This window comes from Peromyscus maniculatus, chromosome X, assembly GCF_049852395.1.
Source record: "Peromyscus maniculatus bairdii isolate BWxNUB_F1_BW_parent chromosome X, HU_Pman_BW_mat_3.1, whole genome shotgun sequence".
Taxonomy (NCBI): Eukaryota; Metazoa; Chordata; class Mammalia; order Rodentia; family Cricetidae; genus Peromyscus; species Peromyscus maniculatus.
Window position 1 is genome coordinate 42774408 of NC_134875.1, and position 20111 is coordinate 42794518.

Here is a 20111-nt window from a genome sequence, read left to right on the forward strand (position 1 = left end):
TAAATTTTTATTTATGTTTTTTTCATTTTACATACCAATCACTGTTCTCCCTCCCTCCCCTTCTCCTGCTTCCCCCCAAGCTCCCCTCATCCTCTCCCCTGGCAATGGGACCAGAACTTATGCCATGTACATGAACTGGCTTTATTTTCTAATTTTTTAATTCATTTTACATACCAACCACAGATCACCCTCACATCCCTCCTCCATCTCCTCGCTCCTTCCCCCCAAGACTCCCCCCATCCCCTCCTCCAAAAGGGTTAGTACTTCCATTGGGGAACAGCAAACCCTCCCCCCATCCCCTCCTCCAAAAGGGTTAGTACTTCCATTCAGTTGAGGCAGGACCAAGCTTCACCCCCATGCATCAAGGGTGAGCAAACAATCCAAAGGTAAGAAATCTAGAAGCTTTTACATAATTTTTTGAACCGAGCGCTAATTCTTCTAAAAAGGGTCTCCAAAATCTGTAGTAGAATTATCATACTCCATAATGAAATGCTTGAGTTCTTCAACATGTTGCTCACCTATTTCATGCAAACTCTGCTTCATTGCAAACTGTATAGATTTTTTTAACGAACGATCCTTTTCAACCAGCCTTTCCACCACCATCCCGAAAGTTTCACAGACTTGTTGGTAAACCTTCTCAATCTCAGTGATTTTTGATGCAATCGCTTTTGAGCGAATGCTAAGCTGGCTGTCTTCACACAATTCTGGGCCAGCTGTTGTGTTTGACTTGGGTTCTTCTGTCTGGTTGATACGTAATGGTGCCTTGGATCCCATCTCAAACTCGGAAATTTCAGCCAAGTTATTTTCTTCTGACTGCTTGGGATTTTCATTAGCCCTCTTGCTTGCAGCATCAGCCTGTTCCTTCTCAGTCAGCCGGCTGGGGCTTTTTAAAACCTTGGATGAAGAACTTGAGGCCACAGTATCTCTTGATGTTTTCAAAAAACTGGATGGCACTCTCTTTACATCTATGTCGAGACTGATGGAAGGCGCGCATCCTGCTTCTACTGCTGAGACTGGATCCAAATCTGCTGTGTAGGGAGTCCTTCCCGCCCACACGTGATTCTCTCAAAAAAGGAGCGCCCCGTTTTATGGGGAGAGCGTTGTCTAGAATAATGGGAAGAATAGAAACGTTTTCTTCTAAAGCCGTTTCTCATGGCCCTGTATTGAGGCTGTTGGCTTGTGGAATACTCATCTCTTGACCATCGGTAGCCATAATGGCCTCTTTTGTAGGGTGGGGCTCTTCTTGGATCCTGAGTAAAACAGCGGCCCTTGCCCCATTCTTGGTAATCAACATGACAGTAGTATCTACTGTAGCCTCCTTCCTTGGGTTTGGCTAGCAGAGAAGATCTCTTGTCTCCCAGAGGCGGTCTCTTTGGCACAACATTAATTAATCTATGGTTGCCATCACTGGGATGGTTCCAAGGAGGCACTTGTTTTCCTCGAAGTCGCTTGTAGTCACACCATCCCTCAGACCACATTTCATCTGTTTTGGAAGCCACTGGACTTCTGCGAACAGAAATTCATACTTCCCTTCCGGTTCACTGTCAATTTCCAACCACACTCATGGCTCAGCTCAAGAATCTGTTATTGTCTAAAAATTCGTCATCGGAACTCCCCAATAGGTACGTTCCACCGATGCTGCTGAAACTGCACCAACAGCTCTCTAATTAAACTTAGGCCTACTCAACAGCACGGAAATCATGCCAGGTACTTGTAAGCTAGGAAATTACCTGGGGCTAGTGAGGACATGTGTCATACAGGAGAATGCAGTACCACCACTTGACTAAATCAGTACAATTCCTAAGTGAATTCCACTTCCTACAAAAAAGTGTAGCTCTCACACCTCACCAAAAAAAGCTTCTCTTTGCAACAGAGAGAGACCATTGCAGAAAACCACAACCACTCAACGTCAGAGAACAAGTGATTGTGGGGATTCTAGCCCCAAGATACACACTCAAAACTCCTGCGCCTAAGGCTCAGGGAGCATCCTTAAGAGGAAGAGGAAAGATTGTAGGAACCAGAAATGAAAGGGAAGCTTCACCCATGATATTTCAACAATATGACTGCCTAAACAAGACCTGAAGAAGGACAATCCAATCAATATGCTAACTTGAAGGGGGAAATCTCATAGGGTTCCAACTCTAAACAAAGAACTTCAGACTGCTAAAGAATTAGTCTTCCCCAGGGATCACCCTTTTAACTGGTTATCAATATCAAGTGGTCAGCTCTGAAATCAAATACATATACAAGCAACACAAAATAGACTGGAAACATTGTATTTATATATTTGTGTGTGTGTGTGTGTGTGTGTGTGTGTGTGTGTGTGTATGTGTGTGTGTGTGTGTGTGCATGTGATGATCAAGGAAAAGACAACATAAATTTGAGAGGCATCCAGGAGGAAAGGATATGGAAGGGAAAGAAATAGAGAAGGAAAGGATGTGATTTTTTTTCATTTCTAAAACTTTAAAAATTAAATAAAATGTAGATAAACATTTGAAACATATAAGGCAAAAAATTGAAGCACATAAAATATTTATTTAGCAGTGAACAAATTTAAAATGAATCAAAATTAATTTACACAATAGCAAAAAATCATAATATTCTAATAAATTTCACTAGTGAAAAATTAAAGTACATTAAACTACAAGCTTATAATATATTTATTTAACATATTGAAGAAATGCAAAATTTATTAAAATTAATTTATATAACAGGAAAAATCATAATGTCATAACATTTGGCCTTTTATTTTCATAAACCCTACTGTTGAAGTTACCCATACTTGAGTCATAGAACATGGCAGAACCAAGTTGGTAATGATCTAAATGTTTAATTCCTACTGGCTTCTTTTCATGTGCTGTAAGATGCTATGCAGGCTACCAAAGGAGAAAAGTCATCATCAGTCACACCTATCTATGAAACCTTTGAGCTACAACAATGATCAGCCTAACACATGGCCATTGGTGTATTAGCAGCTCAAATAGTATTGGTGTAACCAACCATTTTTGATTGGATTTAAGTTCCTCTCCACAAGAGGAAACCCATACTAGCACCATTATCAGACCAAGAACATACAGCTAGCAGTCATAGGCCCTAGGGTAGAACTTATTACTGTTATGTTATACTGTAAATGCACATAGTATTAAACTAACTTATCATTACAGCCGTAGATCAATGTATCTCTTAATCCTCATCTAAGGAGCTTTGAAATGGAGTAAATGGTGGTTAGCATAGTGGCCCACAACTGGCCAAGGTGTAGAGAATAAGAGACAGAAGTATGCTCAGCCTTAAAGGGAACCTCATCCTCCCCTCACAGGCTTCAGAGATCATTGAAGAAGAGGACAAAGAAAGAGTATAATAATCTGAGGTGGTGGAGGAATACAAGGAACTTCTGGACACAGTAGGGCAGTAGCACATATGAACTCACTCATAATGCAACACCATGAAAAAGAAAACAAACCTGTGCAAGCCCAAGGCAGACCAAATCCCAGCATGGAAGTGGGAGCTGGGCACACAATCCCCCTCTATGCCTAGGAGCTATTGACAAGTGTTATCTGCTGGGAAAGTAAGGGCAATTTCCTTTTAAGAATGTAGGTCTGGGAAGTTGACATTGCTCCAGCTGAAGAACAAACACCCAAGGATATCTGGCACTACACTTTGGTCTTAAAGAAACGTTTTGTTGTTGTTGTTTTAAGAAGACACAAAATTAAGTGGGTAGGAATGTGGGGGAATGAGATGAGAAATAGTTGGCAGGGATAAATATGATCAAACACATAGAAAGAATATCTCAAAAAACAACTAATAAAAAACAATTAAAGAAAAATCAATAAGACACTTTCTCCAGTGTTGTTAGATTATTTGTTTCAACGAGACCTGAGGTAATTACAGTTCAGAATGAATGGACTGCATCACTACAGGCTTTTCTTAGACCTCCAGTGCCCCCAACCCCAACAGGATGAGTGAAAGAAGCCTATGCAATACTACTTGAGCTAAGGCATCCCAAGTACATCAAGCCATTATCCATACTCTTGTAGTAACATGTGGCCAATATTAATGTACGTCAAACATACTTCAAGAAACATGAAACTGGTTGGATATTTGCATGTATCAATTAGTAGGAAAGAGTAATGATCATGGATGAAAGGCTCCATAGTAGCACAGTAGGACTTTGGCAGTTCAAATACCACAGCAGTTTGTGAAGTGTGGAGCCTTCTCTTCTGCACTTGGTTTCTCTGAATCCCTGGGGAGAAATGCCATTACAAACCTGTGTTTCCAGACCCCCCACCCCTTACTGAGGAACTACTGTATTTCATGGCTGTTTTCAAAAGCTCCAGAAGCAGTTAAGAAGCTAAGAATGGTGGATGCCAGAACCAGCACGAGGTATCTGCAGCTGAGATTTGTGGAAAATCAACACAACACAGACACACACAGACACAGACACACACACACACACAAAAATATATATATATAAATAAATAAACACATAAATAAAGTAATAAATAAATAAATAAAGCAATCAATTAATTAATAAACTGAGCTAACAAGAAAAACGGTGCAGTTTAAAATATTATTTCTGATGCCAGTAGGGATTGAGAGCCCAAGACGGCCAACCTTGACAAACATTAATGTAAGCCTAGGAACTGTAGCCATGTGGTTGGTCTCTTCAGAAGGGAATGTATGGTAACTGCTTTTTCAAGAATGTTTGAGAACATGTCACTCAGGCACCTTGGAGATTAAAGGGCAACCCTGACATTTGGTAGTATGGTCACTGACCTCCATTTGTTAACAGTACCATGCCAGCAGAGCTTTTTCATGTTTGCCATCCTCTTCACGCTGATGTAGCACCTACCTTTTCAGGAATGGCTTTGTACAACATTTATGGCCCCCTGGAATTCATCGAGCCCCCTTTGAAAGATACCTTAAAATTTGTGAGCTTTAAATATAACAGTAACGAGACCGTTACTTCTGCTTCTTGTATGCTGTCTCTGTCATTCTTTGTGGTTCTTAGGTGTTCGTTTGCAGAGCTACCAGCTTAAGTCACGCTGGGATGAAGGAAAATGGGCCTTGGTGGTTCATGTTCCTGGAGTTGGGTCCATGCCAGTGGACCATGGCTGTAGACACAGATGGTGCTCACATGCTCCAAAATACAACTTGACTTCACTGCAGCTGTTGCTGCTACTACAGCGATAGCAGCCACTGCTGCTACTGTTTCTGAGATTGCTATTTCACACTTAGTTTCTACAGCTCGTAAAGTGGAGACGCTGGCAGCAAAAGTAGCTACTACATAATTACTCCTTCATTCTACTAGGTATGATAAATTTAATTCAGCAGTAATATGCATTTTGATTGGCTTTAAAAGTTATAAAATTAATAAAACTTGAGTCCACTTCCTTTTGGGATACCATCTTACAAGGGCTCCAATTTGCAGTAAGGCTCCTTAAGGAAGGGAATGGCTCAGTTGCCCTAATGCACTGGCTATGGGCGGGTTAGGACTTTGGTCTTTCCTGTGTCAAACGTACAGATTGGAAGCCCAGCGCCACTGTTATATATATGGCAGCAGTTAACCCTACAGCTCACACACAGCTGAGCTCCATTACCAATGGCTCCATTACCAATGGCTCCATTACCAATGGGTCCATTACCAATGAAAACTAGAGAATCAGATATTGGGTCAAAACCTTATAGATCAAAGAAGTGTAGCATGAATCATAAGAGTCTTATTAATAAAATCAAACCTGAGGCCAGTTATTGGGGTGAATGCTGGTAGATCAGATGCAGAACAAGCCACAGCAATCTCACCTTGCCCATCCCTCAGCTGGTCCTGTTTCCTCAGAATGGAAGCCTCTGAGTCCTCATCTAGAATGGATCTCAGCGGAAATGTGCTGCTCCAAAGCCTGAAAGCTTCACCAGCCAAATGCTTCTAGTTTCTGGTCCTCATGCCTTATATATCTTTCCTTTCTACCAACACTCCCTGGGATGAAAGGCTCATTTCTTGGGATTAAAGGTATGTGTCATCATGCCTGGCTCTTTCCAATGTGGCCTTGAACTCACAGAGATCCAGAGGGATTTCTACCTCTGGAGTGCTAGGATTAAAGGTGTGTGTGCCACCATCTTCCAGCCTTTGTATCTAGTGGCTGTTCTGTCTCTGACCCCAGATAAGTTTATTAGGGTGCACAATATTTTGGGGAACACAATATTACCACAAAGAAGCACAGGAGGAGTGACCAGCTGACCTTCCCTTTCTTACCGGATAGGCAGCCAGCACACCTTCTATCCACATGTCCCAGGTCAAAAGAGAGTTCTTGATTAACAAGTCCCTCCCTCCTCCTTCCTGTCCAACTTCCCTATCTGTATTCCTGGCTTCTCGATGGCTAATTACAGTCAGTTAGCCCCTGGTTCCAAGCCCTCATTCAATGGTACCATTATTGTTTTGTAAATTTTTTTATTTATTTATTTTTTTAAGTTACACTCATCACTCATGATATTCATTACTTACACTCATGATATTAATCACATTTGTGGTATTCATAGATTACATTTGCAGTATTCAATCAATTTTTTATATATATTATTATTATTATTAATATATATTAATTTTAAATGTTGAATGTCATTTCTTGAAGGAGGTAGGAGTTTAAATACAGGCTTACAGCACAATGGGAGGACCCCAGAGGGTAGAAATTCGCTACTGATGTTTTACGATCTTGCACCTAAGCTGTTAACGTCCTTTATTTAGAATACACGCACAAGGAACTTCCCTTAAGCAGTCAAGATGGTGGAATCCGGCAGGGAATTATCACTGGGAGGATATCAAGGTCACGGTCTGCAAGCAAGGCAACAGTTACCCAAAACGGGGGCCAGGACCCTGCAGGTCCCCCTTTTATTAAAAAATGAGCTGACTTGGGTTGTGTGGCACATCAGCAGGTCACCTTACGCATCATGGAGTCGCCTGCCCAGGCCACACAGGTGCTCTGTCTTAGGATGTTGAGTGCCCCCCAGGTATTACCTGTCTGTGTGTATTTCTGTGTCTGTGTGTGTGTGTCTGTCTATCTCTGTCTAGAATTCATAACTGCCATATCCCTATTAGGGTAGCCGGTTTAGGTAGAACATCTGCATGATAGCTGACAGAGTGAATGAGTACAGCCACTGCTCTTGGCCCAACTTGTGGTACTTTAACTGGCATGCCAGAAATGAAGATATTCTAAAGAGACACTGTGTCTGAAATCTATCAAAGTATTGAAAAATGGACCCCAAAGACATGGGAATTTCCCTAGGAAGCTCGTGCTGAGAGGAGGAAGGCACCAGTCAGAGGTGCGACTGCTCTCCCTGAACGAGATTGCCCTGGGTACTAACAACTTTTCAAGCCACATTACAGGATGGACTGAGGCCATCAGAGGAAACATCAAATGGTGGGCAGTACTGAACCTTTACTGAACTGCTAATATGTGTCTAAACTGACTCTCTGTTTAAAAGTATATCTTACATCAAGGACTTGAGGGCTTTGTGGAACCTTTTTGCCCCTATTCCCAATGTGGCTATATGGAATAGAGCTCCTTTCTCTGGTTTTGACTATTAAATTGCTTTTTTAAAATTGGCTTATTAAGGATAAGTGGCTGAATCTGACTTGGACCACCAGTTATGTCCCCAAATATCTATGTTTTCTTGATCCAGCTAGGATCTCCCGCTCTCTTTCCCTCAACCATTGCCCTTCATTGCTCTCACTCATGACCAGGCTGTTCATGTAGATCTCATTCATTTCTCCGTGTCTTTTTTTGGGGTCCCGTTTTCCAGGTAGCCTCACTGGTGATGTGAGTGGCAGTCCAGTCATACTTGTTCCACATCTAGCATCTTCCTATGAGTGAGTACATACCATATTCGTCTTTCTGAGTCTGGGTTACCTCACTCAGGATGATTTTTTCTAGATCCATCCATTTGCCTGCAAACCGTATGATGTCATTGTTTTTCTCTGCTGAGTAGTATTCCATTGTGTATATGTGCCACAATTTATTTATCCATTCTTCAGTTGAAGGGCATCTAGGTTGTTTCCAGGTTTTGGCTATTACAAACAATGCTGATATGAACATAGCTGAGCAAGTGCTCTTGTGGTATGATTGAGCATTTCTTGGGTATATGCCCAGGAGTGGTATAGCTGGATCTTGGGGGAGATTGATTCCCAATTTTCTAAGAAAGCGCCATATTGATTTCCAAAGTGGTTGTACAAGCTTGCATTCCCACCAGCAGTGGAGGAGAGTTCCCCGAGTTCCACATCCTCTCCAGCATAAAGTGTCTTCAGTGTTTTTGATCTTAGCCACTCTGACAGGCGTAAGGTGGTATCTCAGTGTTGTTTTGATTTGCATTTCCCTGATGATTAGGGATGTTGAGCAATTCCTTAAATGTCTTTCAGCCATTTGGGTTTCCTCTGTTGAGAATTCTCTGTTGGTCGTTTTGATGTCTAATTTCTTGAGTTCCTTATATATTCTGGATATCAGTCCTCTGTCAAATGTGGGGTTGGTGAAGATCTTTTCCCATTCTGTAGGCTGTCGCTTTGCCTTGTTGACCATATCCTTTGCTCTACAAAAGCTTCTCAGTTTCAAGAGGTCCCATTGATTGATTGTTTGTCTCAGTGTCTGCGCTACTGGTGTTATATTTAGGAAGTGATTTCCTATGCCAATACGTTCAAGACTATTTCCTACTTTCTCTTCTAGCAGGTTCAGAGTAGATGGATTTATGTTGAGGTCTTTGATCCACTTGCACTTAAGTTTTGTGCACGGTGACAGATATGGATCTATTTACAGCCTTCTACACGTTGATATCCAGTTATGCCAGCATCATTTGTTGAAGATGCTTTCTTTTTTCCATTGTACACTTTTGGCTTCTTTGTCAAAAATTATATGTTCATAGGTGTGCGGGTTAATGTCAGAGTCTTCAATTCGATTCCATTGGTCCACATGTCGGTTTTTATGCCAATATCAAGCTGTTTTTATTACTGTAGCTCTATAGTAGAGCTTGAAGTCAGGGATTGTGATGCCTCCAGAAGTTGTTTTATTGTACAGGTTTCTTTTAGCTATCCTGGGTTTTTTGTTTTTCCATATGAAGTTGAGTATTATTCTTTCCAGGTCTGTGAAGAATTGTGTTGGTATTTTGATGGGGATTGCATTGAATCTGTAGAATCCTTTTGGTAAAATTGCCATTTTTACTATGTTGGTCCTGCCTAGCCATGAGCATGGGAGATCTTTCCATTTTCTGAGGTCTTCTTCAATTTCTTTTTTCAGGGACTTAAAGTTCTTTTCATATAGGTCCTTCACTTTCTTGGTTAGTGTAACCCCAAGGTATTTTATGTCATTTTTGGCTATTGTAAAGGGTGATGTATCTCTAATTGCCTTCTCAGCTTCTTTGTCCATTGTATATAGGAGGGCTACTGATTTTTTTTGAGTTGATCTTGTATCCTGCTATGTTGCTGAAGGTGTTTATAAGCTTTATCAGTTCCTGGGTGGAATCTTTGGGGTCACTCAAGTATACTATCATGTCATCTGCAAATAGGGAATGCTTGACTTCTTCCTTTCCAATTTGAATCCCATTAATCTCCTTATGTTGTCTTATTGCTCTGGCTAGAACTTCAAGTACTATGTTGAATAAGTATGGGGAGAGTGGACAGCCTTGTCTCGTTCCTGATTTTAGTGGAATTGCTTTGAGTTTCTCTCCATTTAATTTGATGTTGGCTGTTGGTTTGCTATATATTGCCTTTATTATGTTTAGGTATGTTCGCTGTATTCCTGATCACTCCAAGACTTTTATCATGAAGGGGTGTTGGATTTGTCAAATGCCTTTTCTTCATCTAGTGAGATGATCATGTGTTTTTTTTCTTTGAGTTTGTTTATATGGTGTATTACATTGATGGACTTTCATATGTTGAACCACCCTTGCATCCCTGGGATGAAGCCTACTTGATCATGGTGGATAATTGTTCTGATGTGTTCTTGGAGTCTGTTTGCCAGTATTTTATTGAGTATTTTTGCATCAATGTTCATGAGGGAGATCGGTCTGTAGTTCTCTTTCTTTGTTGCATCCTTGTTTGGTTTAGGAATCAGGGTAATTGTAGCCTCATAGAAGGAGTTTGGTAATGTCCCTTCTGTTCCTATTATGTGGAACAATTTAGAGAGTATTGGTATTAACTCTTCTTTGAAGATCTGGTAGAATTCTGCACTGAAACCATCTGGTCCTGGGCTTTTTTTGGTTGGAAGTCTTTTAATGACTGTTTCTATTTCCTTAGGGGTTATTGGACTATTTAAATAGTTTATCTGGTCTTGATTTAACTTAGGTATGTGGTATCTATCCAGAAAAATGTCCATTTCCTTCAGGTTTTCCAGTTTTGTGGAGTAGAGGGTTTTGAAATATGACCTTATAATTCTCTGGATTTCCTCAATGTCTGTTGTTATGTCCCCCTTTTCATTTCTGATTTTGTTGATTTGGATTCTCTCTCTGTCTTTTGGTTAGTTTGGATAAGGGCTTGTCTATCTTGTTGATTTTCTCAAACAACCAACTCTTTGTTTCATTAATTTTTTGTACTATTCTCTTAGTTTCTAATTTATTAATTTCACCTCTCACTTTGCTAATTTACTGGTGTCTATTCTTCCTGGGAGACTTTGCTTCTTCTTGTTCTAGAGCTTTCAGATGTGCTGTTAAGTCACTAGTGTTAGATTTCTCCAACTTCTTTATGTGGGCATTTAGTGCTATGAATTTCCCTCTTAACATTGCTTTCATAGTGTACCATAAGTTTGGGTATGTGGTATCTTCATTTTCATTGATCTCTAGGAAGTCTTTAATTTCTTTCTTTATTTCTTCCTTAACCCATTGGTGATTCAGTTGAGCATTATTCAGTTTCCATGAGATTGTAGGTTTTCTGTAGTTTTTGTTGTTGTTGAAATCTAGCTTTAAACCATGGTGGTCTGATAGAACACAGGAGGTTATTCTGATTGTTTTGTATCTGTTGAGATTTGCTTTGTGGCCAAGAATGTGGTCGATTTTAGAGAAAGTTCCATGGGGTGCTGAGAAGAAGGTATATTCTTTCTTGTTAGGATGGAATGTTCTGTAGATATCTATTAGGTCCAATTGGGTCATGACATCAGTTAAGTCCTTTATTTCTCTGTTAAGTTTCGATTTGGGAGATCTGTCCAGTGGTGAAAGTGGGGTGTTGAGATCTCCCACTATTAATGTGTGGGGTTTTATATGTGGTTTAAGCTTTAGTAATGTTTCTTTTACATATGTGGGTGCCCTTGTGTTTGGGGCATATATGTTCAGAATTGAAACTTCATCATGGTCGATCTTTCCTGTGACGAGGATGTAATGTCCTTCTTGATCTCTTTTGATTGATTTTAGTTTGAAGTCTACTTTGTTGGATATCAGGATGGCTACCCCTGCTTGTTTCTTAAGACCATTTGATTGAAAAGTCTTTTACCAGCCTTTTATTCTTAGGTAGTGTCTGTCTTTGAATTTGAGATGTGTTTCTTGTATGCAGCAGAAAGATTGGTCCTGCTTTCATATCCATTCTGTAAGTCTATGTCTTTTTATAGGTGAATTAAGTCCGTTGATATTAAGGGATATTAATGACCAGTTCTTCATCCTTGTTATTTTTGGTGGCAGTGTGTGTGTACTTCTCTTCTTTGAGGTTTACTGTTGTGGCTTTATCTATTGCCTGTGTTTTCGAGTGTGTATCTGACTTCCCTCGGTTGGAATTTTCCTTCTAGTGCTTTCTGTAGGGCTGGGTTTGTGGATAGGTATTGTTTAAATCTGGCTTTGTCTTCGAATGTCTTGTTCCTTCCGTCTATGATGATTGAAAATTTTGCTGGGTATATTAGTCTGGGCTGACATCCATGGTCTCTTAGTGTCTGCATTACATCTGTCCAGGTCCTTCTGGCTTTCAAAGTCTCCATTGAGAAGTCGGGTGTTATTCTGATGGGTTTACCTTTATAGGTCACTTGGCCTTTTTCCTTGGCTGCTCTTAATATTCTTTCTTTATTCTGTACATTTAGTTGTTTAATTATTATGTGTCGAGGGGACTTTTTTGGGGGGTCTAGTCTGTTTGGTGTTCTATAGGTTTCTTGTATCTTCATAGGCATTTCCTTCTTTAAGTTTGGAAAGTTTTCTTCTATAAGTTTGTTGAATATATTTTCTGTGCCTTTGAGTTGGTATTCTTCACCTTCTTCTATCCCTATAATTCGTAGGTTTGGTCTTTTCATGGTGTCCCAAATTTCTTGGACATTTTGGTTCATGACTTTGTTGGCTTTAGTGTTTCCTTCGACTGATGAAACTATTTCTTCTATTGTGTCTTCAATGCCAGAGATCCTCTCTTCCATCTCTTGCATTCTGTTGGTTATACTTGCATCTGAAGTTCCCGATCTTTTACTCAGGTTTTCTATTTCCAGCATTCCCTCTGTTTGTGTCTTCTTTATTTTTTCAATTTCCCTTTTCAGTTCTTGGACTGTTTCCTTTGTTTGTTTCATTACTTTTTCATGATTTTCTTTCAGTGCTTTATTGTTTTCTTGGAGGGCTTTATTGTTTTCTTCTAATTTGCTTGCCCTTTCCTCTAGTTGTTTACAGCGTTCTTCTGTAGCAGGAAACTTAAAAGTTCTTATTAATAAAATCAAACCCGAGGCCAGTTATTGGGGTCAATGCTGGTATATCAGATAGACAGAACAAGCCACAGCTATCTCACCTTGCTGGATCCTCAGCTGGTCTTGTCTCCTCAGACTGGAGGCCTCTGAGTCCTCATCCGGAATGGGACTCAGCTGAATTACTGCTCAAAAGCCTGAATGCTTAACCAGCCAAAATCTTCTAGTTTCTGGTCCTCACGCCTTATATATCTTTTGCTTTCTACCACCACTCCCTGGGATTAAAGGCTGGCTTTCTGGGATTAAAGGCGTGTGTCACCATGCTTGGCTATTTCCAATGTGGCCTTGAACTCACAGAGATCCAGAGGGATTTCTATCTCTGGAATGCTAGGATTAAAGGTGTGAGTGCCACCATTTTCTAGCCTTTGTATGTAGTGGCTGTCTGTTCTCTGACCCCAGATAAATTTATTAGAGTACACAATATTTTGGGGAACATAATACCACCACATTTCCTCTCTTTTTGTCTAAAATTAAAAAAGCTTATAACTAATACAAGAAAAACTATCTTCAATAAGTATATGCAATATACAGTCAAGATTACATTAACAATGTCTAGTCCATTAACATTTGATAAACTCAGACCAAAAAATTTTCATTACTTATCGTATTTAAAACAAGTAGTTCCTTTTTAAAAGTAGATTCCATAATCTCCCTTTTTATCTTATCATATCCATATTTTTTTCTTTCATAATACATTCAGTACTCTACCTTTTGTCATTTTTATATCTTCCCCTTTTCTTCAGTGTAGATTCAATGATCTACCTATTTATCCTATTTCTTTATCTTTTTTCTCAGAGTAGATTCGATGATCTATCTCATATCTATATTCTCTTTTTCTTTTTGCTTTCTAGGGGTGAAGATATCTTTAGGGAATCTTGAAAAGAAAATTTTTGGGTTAATCATCAAGTCCTGTATCATTTGTCCAGTCTCTGCATAATAGGAAAGTTCAGAGCTTGTTTCAAGTCCTTGTTTGAGTAGTCTGTCAGGCTGGATCATCTCAACTAGTCCTCTCGAAATTGTCCTGACCAGTTTGTAGTCCAAAGTCCATTTTTCCATGGTGTTAATAGGCTTAATAGCTTTATCATAGTCCATGTGGAATCATCGTTGTAGGATCCTGTCATCTTTTTGAAGATTTCTAAGTCACTGTTAGGCATGGTCATGGGGTCATGGTTTCCTGCAGACTTTTTTTTTTTTTTGCCTCCTCTGTGGTTTGGAGCAATCACAGTCTGATAAATGTCTCTCTCTCGGAACCATGAACATTCTTCCCTAGTACAGGAAATCTTCACAGCAATTTCTCCCCACCATTTGTCTTGCCAAACTTTTCCAAACTGACCTTTGCCAATGCTTTCTTGTAACACCATGGTCCTGGCAATTCTTCTCTGAACCAGCAGCGGTAAACCCTTCATCCCAGGTAGCAGCATCACCGCAGTCACCAACATAATGAGAAGGAGCTGGCAACATGGAGCAGTAGCCACTGCTTCCATGGTCCCACCACTGTTTGTGGCTCAATCTGGGCCAAAGCTTCTCCCAAACCTCCTAGGCCGGCCTCAAACTCGGGATCCTCCTGCCTCTGTCTCCTTCAGCAAATCCAACAGGCGTGCACCAAAACAACCGGCTGAGTGTAGCTTGGGCCTGAGCTCGGGCTCACAAGGCCACAGGCAAACAGCTTTTTCATGAATTTGTAACACGAACGTTGGGCGCCAGTTATAGCAGGAAACTTAAAAGTTCTTATTAATAAAATCAAACCCGAGGCCAGTTATTGGGGTCAATGCTGGTAGATCAGATAGACAGAACAAGCCACAGCTATCTCACCTTGCTGGATCCTCAGCTGGTCTTGTCTCCTCAGACTGGAGGCCTCTGAGTCCTCATCCGGAATGGGACTCAGCTGAATTACTGCTCAAAAGCCTGAATGCTTAACCAGCCAAAATCTTCTAGTTTCTGGTCCTCACGCCTTATATATCTTTTGCTTTCTACCACCACTCCCTGGGATTAAAGGCTGGCTTTCTAGGATTAAAGGCGTGTGTCACCATGCTTGGCTATTTCCAATGTGGCCTTGAACTCACAGAGATCCAGAGGGATTTCTATCTCTGGAATGCTAGGATTAAAGGTGTGAGTGCCACCATTTTCTAGCCTTTGTATCTAGTGGCTGTCTGTTCTCTGACCCCAGATAAATTTATTAGAGTACACAATATTTTGGGGAACATAATACCACCACATTCTTCCAATTTTCTTGTCTTTTCCTCTACACAAGCCTCTACCTTCTTCATGAAGTTACTCATAAGGCTACTTTCTTCTGCTTCTTCCAATTTTTGGTGTTCAGGTCTAGATGTTGGAGGGGGGCTAGGTTCTGGTGATGCTGTATTGCTCTTCATTTTGTTGTATGTACTTCTGCCTTGACGTCTGCCCATCTCCTCGTGGTTCCTTCTTGGTCTTATCAGTGTACTTGTTTCAGAAAGAGCTGACAGATTCAGGAAGTCTCTCTCTCTTGTCCAAAAGGGAGTTCTCTTGTCCAACTCTCTCTGGTCCAGAAGGGAAGTCTGGGCAAAGCTGACTTTTTTATTAAGAAATTTTTTATTCATTTTACATACCAATCACAGATCCCCCCCCCCTCTTCCCTCCTCCCACCACTCCAGGTTTCCCACTCAACCCATCCACCATTCCCAAAAGAGCCTGATATATTCAGTAGAGGCAGGTCCAAGCCCTTCCCCCTGCCTCAAGACTATGCTAGGTGTCCGACCAGCAGGGTCCTAGAGAAATTTCCAGGAATCCACAAGGATGATCCCAGCTTACTCAACTAACAATAGTGGACAGTGTGCCTGAGATGGCCTACCCTGATAATCAGAGTGGTGAATATCCTGTTACCATAGAGCTTCATCCAGTAAGTGAATGGAAGAAGATGCAGGGATCCACAGTCAAGCACCAGGCTGAGCTCCAAAAGTCCAGTTGAAGAGAGAAAAGAGGGATTTTATGAGCTAGGGGGTTCAAGATCATGATGGGGAACCTGAATTTTTTCCATGTTTATTGGCCATTTATACATATTGTTTAAAAAAAGGTCAATTTAAGTTCTTTGCCTAATTTTTATTTGATTTTGTTTTTAGCTTTGCCTATTTTTTCCTTTTATTTTATTTTACAATACCATTCAGTTCTACATATCAGCCGTGGATTCCCTTGTTCTCCCCCTTCCTGGCCCCCTCCCCTTCCCCCCAGCCCACCCCCCATTCCCACCTCCTCCAGATCAAGGTCTCCCCAAGGACTGAGATCGACCTGATAGACTCAGTCCAGGCAGGTCCAGTCCCCTCCTCCCAGATTGAGCCAAGCATCCCTGCATAAGCCCCAGGTTTCAAACAGCCAACTCATGCAACGAGCCCAGGACCTGGTACCCCTGCCTAGATGCCTCCCAAACAGATCAAGCCAATCGACTGTCTCACCTATTCAGAGGGCCTGATCCAGTTGGGGGCCCCTCAGCCTTTGGTTCATAGTTTATGTGTTTCCATTCATTTAGCTATTTGTCCTTGTGCTTTATCCAACCTTGGTTTCAACAATTCTCACTCATATAAACCCTTCTCTTTCTTGCTAATTAGACTCCCGGAGCTCCACCAGGGGCCTAGCCGTGGATGTCTGCATCCAGATTCCTCAGTCCTTGAATGGGGTTTCTGGCACGACTATTAGGGTGGAACAAGGATGACTGGACTGCTACTCACATAAGGCTGGAGATAGCTCAATCTGAAAGGGATTTGCTTTGCAAAGCCTGAGACTCTAAGTTTGATCCTGAGAACTTACATAAAAAATACGGGTTATATGGCTTGTGCTTGTAATCTAGGGTTGACTGTTCAGCCAGTCTACCCTATTCCGTGGATTGTAGGCAAGTAAGAGACCCTGTCTCAGAAAAATTGCTTGATATCTGGGATATATATGCATGATCACACATAGGGACTGGCAGACACACACACACACACACACACAAACATTTGCAAATAAATTTTAAAAATCAAGTATCTAATAACAAAACAAAAATCAATATAACCAAAGAATATTATTGAAAAAAATCATTTATAAATCAAAAAGAAGTAGAACGAATAAAGCAATGAATGAGATAAAGGGAGGGGCAAAGAAAGAGACAGAAAGGAGAGGGAGAGAGAGAAAAAAATGGATTATTAGAGTTTTTAAAAGAGAAATATCATACTGTTAAAAAAAAGAAAGATCTGTCATCAACTTTAAAAGGCAGTTTAGTATGTGGTGATACCAACCATATAGTCTCTCAATTGATTTTGGTTGTTGGTTATAGTTCAATACGTATCACAATGATAATGATTGGTTGGTAGAACTTAGGAAGGCAATAGAGGTCTATGTAAGCAGCAATAAGAGACATTGTGCTCTAGTCACAATGGCCAGTTACACATGTAGACATGTTTGGCTTTAGATAGATAAAGAGAGAAGAAATGGTTACTAGTGTAGTTCAAAGAGACTATGTAAATAAGGTAGAGACTAAATAGGTAGGGTTTAGAACTTTACTGGAATTCGGTAGAGCAGTATCGGTTGTAGCCTATAGTAAGCAATTTGAATCATTATGCATAAGCCTCTTACAATTTACCACTTTGGTTCTTGGCCATACTAAGGTGAACCTGGTTTCCTCCATTACGTATCTTCAACACGATTTATTCTGTCACCACAGGCCCAAATCAACTGGGCCAAAATCATGGACTGAAACCACAAGTCAAAATCAACCCTCAATCTTTATTAAATATTTATCTGGAGTTTTTTTATCACAGGAATACAAAGCTGACAGTCACACTCACATACCCCTTGTGAGAGAGACCTGTGGACCACAGGAAGTTTGCAAAATGATGAGAAATCAATGCTTTTGGTTTCTGGGCTCCAGTACCCCAGCATGGTTAATCACCCTATGGTATAATTCAGTGTTGGGGCAAAAGCAAATGTTTGACATGTTCCTGAATTTGTCATTCTTACCTGCTCTCTAAGGGAATTCATATGCATCTCCTGATGCCTGAATAGCCTTGGAGTAGGTCATGCTGGTGGTATGTTCTAGATCTACATAGAAACAGTGCCTATGGAGATTACCAAACCAGTGTAGAACTGACCCAACCAAATGTCATAAATAATTTCAAGTTAAAGTACCCTGGCATTGTGTTATATACTTGCATATGTTGTGGAGTTGGACACAGACGGGCTTTACATTGTCAATTGGAATGGCGTCTGCAATAAACATCATTTATTTTCACTGTTGATAACATCGTAGCTTGAAGCCTTTCTTGAACCACTAAGAAAACTGTCTTCTTCAGGATGATACAGTGACTTTTGTGTCTATACAACAATGTGATTACTATTCCCTAGGTCCACTGTTTTTCACCCTAGAGACAATGTGCATGAACCCTAATTTACTTTCTTCACTATGGATATTATGGCATAAGCAGTAGAACAGTGGTTCTCAACCTGTGGGTTGTGACCATCAGAAAACACCTATTTCTGATGGGCTTAGGATCGGATACATGGTTAAGTAGCAACTTATACTTATGAAGTAGGACAGAAATAATTTGATGGTTGAAGGGGGGAGGGCGCCAATACATGAGGCACTGTATTAAAGGATCATAGCATTAGGATGGTTCAGATGCACTGCACAAGGAGGTCAGTGACTCTATATTAACTGCTTTTCCAGTTTTAATGGAAAGTAGTCTGGTCTTAGAGGATAACCAAGTTGAATAAGGTATGTTTGTGGTTGTTAGTGACTCCATCACATTTGACTTGATTCCATTCATCAAATGGAACAAGATAACTAAAACAGCAGTTTATGTTTAACATTGTATAGCTGTGGCTCTGTACTCCTGTCCCAAACCTGAAACTGATATTTGGTGCTGTACCTTCAAAATCCAGTGTGTAGCAAAACCCTATGTGGGGGTGGGGGTGGAGAGGAGTGGACCAAACTGGCTATGCTCACACAGTGTTGCCATCTATGACATTTTAGAATCTTTCTCATTCCTATGGGGAAGTCTTTTAAGGCACAAACTTTGAATTGGAAGTTCCAGCTACCACCTGGCTTTTTTGGTGCCTTCGTGGAAGTGGAACAGTAGGCAAAGGAAAGGGTTACACTACTGAAGGGACAAAAGGAGCTTATGGAAATGCACAATTAGAGTTCCTGCCACACAATCAGAAAGGAGAAGAAACCAAGAGATTTTAGAGAGTTTTTAGCCCTTAGTTTCTAGTGATAATGATAATTAGGAAGTTATGACACTACACATTATCAAGGGGGAAAGAAAGAGAAATTCAATTCACTGAGTATATTGAGTAAATATCATGAATTTCATGGGGCTGTCTATTAACCCTCATGCATAGTCGTTGCAATGAACATGATTTCGAGTGATTGGCACCAGAACACCGAGCAGTTCATTGTTTTGCCTAATATTTTAGTTATTTCTTTTGTCATTCTGTTTCCTGGTCCATGTTGCACAAACCCTACAGAAATAAAAATTAGGTCATAAAGCAGAGTAAGGAGTATGAGCACTTAAGGCTGTGGTTCTCAACCTGTGGGTCATGACCACTTTGGTTGAATGACCCTTTCACAGGGTTCACCTAAGATCATCAGAAAACACAGATATTCATATTGAGATTCATAACAGCAGCACAATTAATGTTACAGAGGAGAAACGAAAATAATTTTGTGATTCAGGGATGGCCACAATTTGAGAAACTATATTAAAGGCCCACAGAATTAAGAAGGTTGAGAACCACTGATTTGAGATCAATGGGATAGTGGCAGAAGATAATTCTAGGAATGGAAAAGTAAAAGAGAACAATGAAAGAGAAATTCTTCATTTTGTTAGGTAATTCTAAGAAGACTGTCCTTTGCATTTAACATGCTTGTCCTCTTTTTTTTTATGCATTTATGGAGGATCGATGTGATTTGGACACTGAGAATTAAACACTTTCCAGGTCCTGTTTAATTGTTTTTCACTTTCAACCCTTTTGTCTGACTGTAACCATTTCAACTTTTTACTATCTGTTTTTTACTGTCTCTTGTATTTTACCACTGCTGAACCCTGAACTATACAACCATTGGGTATTAAAGTTTTTTAGATCTTCATTTTATATGTGCATAGGTGCTATTTCTTGCGTGTATGATTGTACATCATGTGTGTACAATGTCCAAGGACACCTGAAGACACCAGATACCCTGGAACTGGAGTTAGAAATGTTGCTAACCACCATGTCGGCGTTGGGAATCCAAACTCGATCCTCTGGCAGAGCAATAAGTGCTCTCCTGAGCCATCCAACTCTCCTGCCCCTCTATACCTGTTTTATAACTCTGTCTATATTGGCATAACCATGTCAAATAGAAGTCAGTGCAGGCAAGCTCATTCATATTGATACACTATCATTTTACTGACAATGTGATATTTAGAAGACAGGGTTCCTATCGCCTTAAAAGGT

At 40.4% G+C, this 20111-nt stretch overlaps 1 pseudogene; it reads right to left on the reverse strand.

Annotated features, from left to right (window-relative positions):
• Positions 1-438: 438 nt before the first annotated feature.
• Positions 439-19889, reverse strand: LOC143271057 (periphilin-1-like; annotated as a pseudogene).
• Positions 19890-20111: the final 222 nt, after the last annotated feature.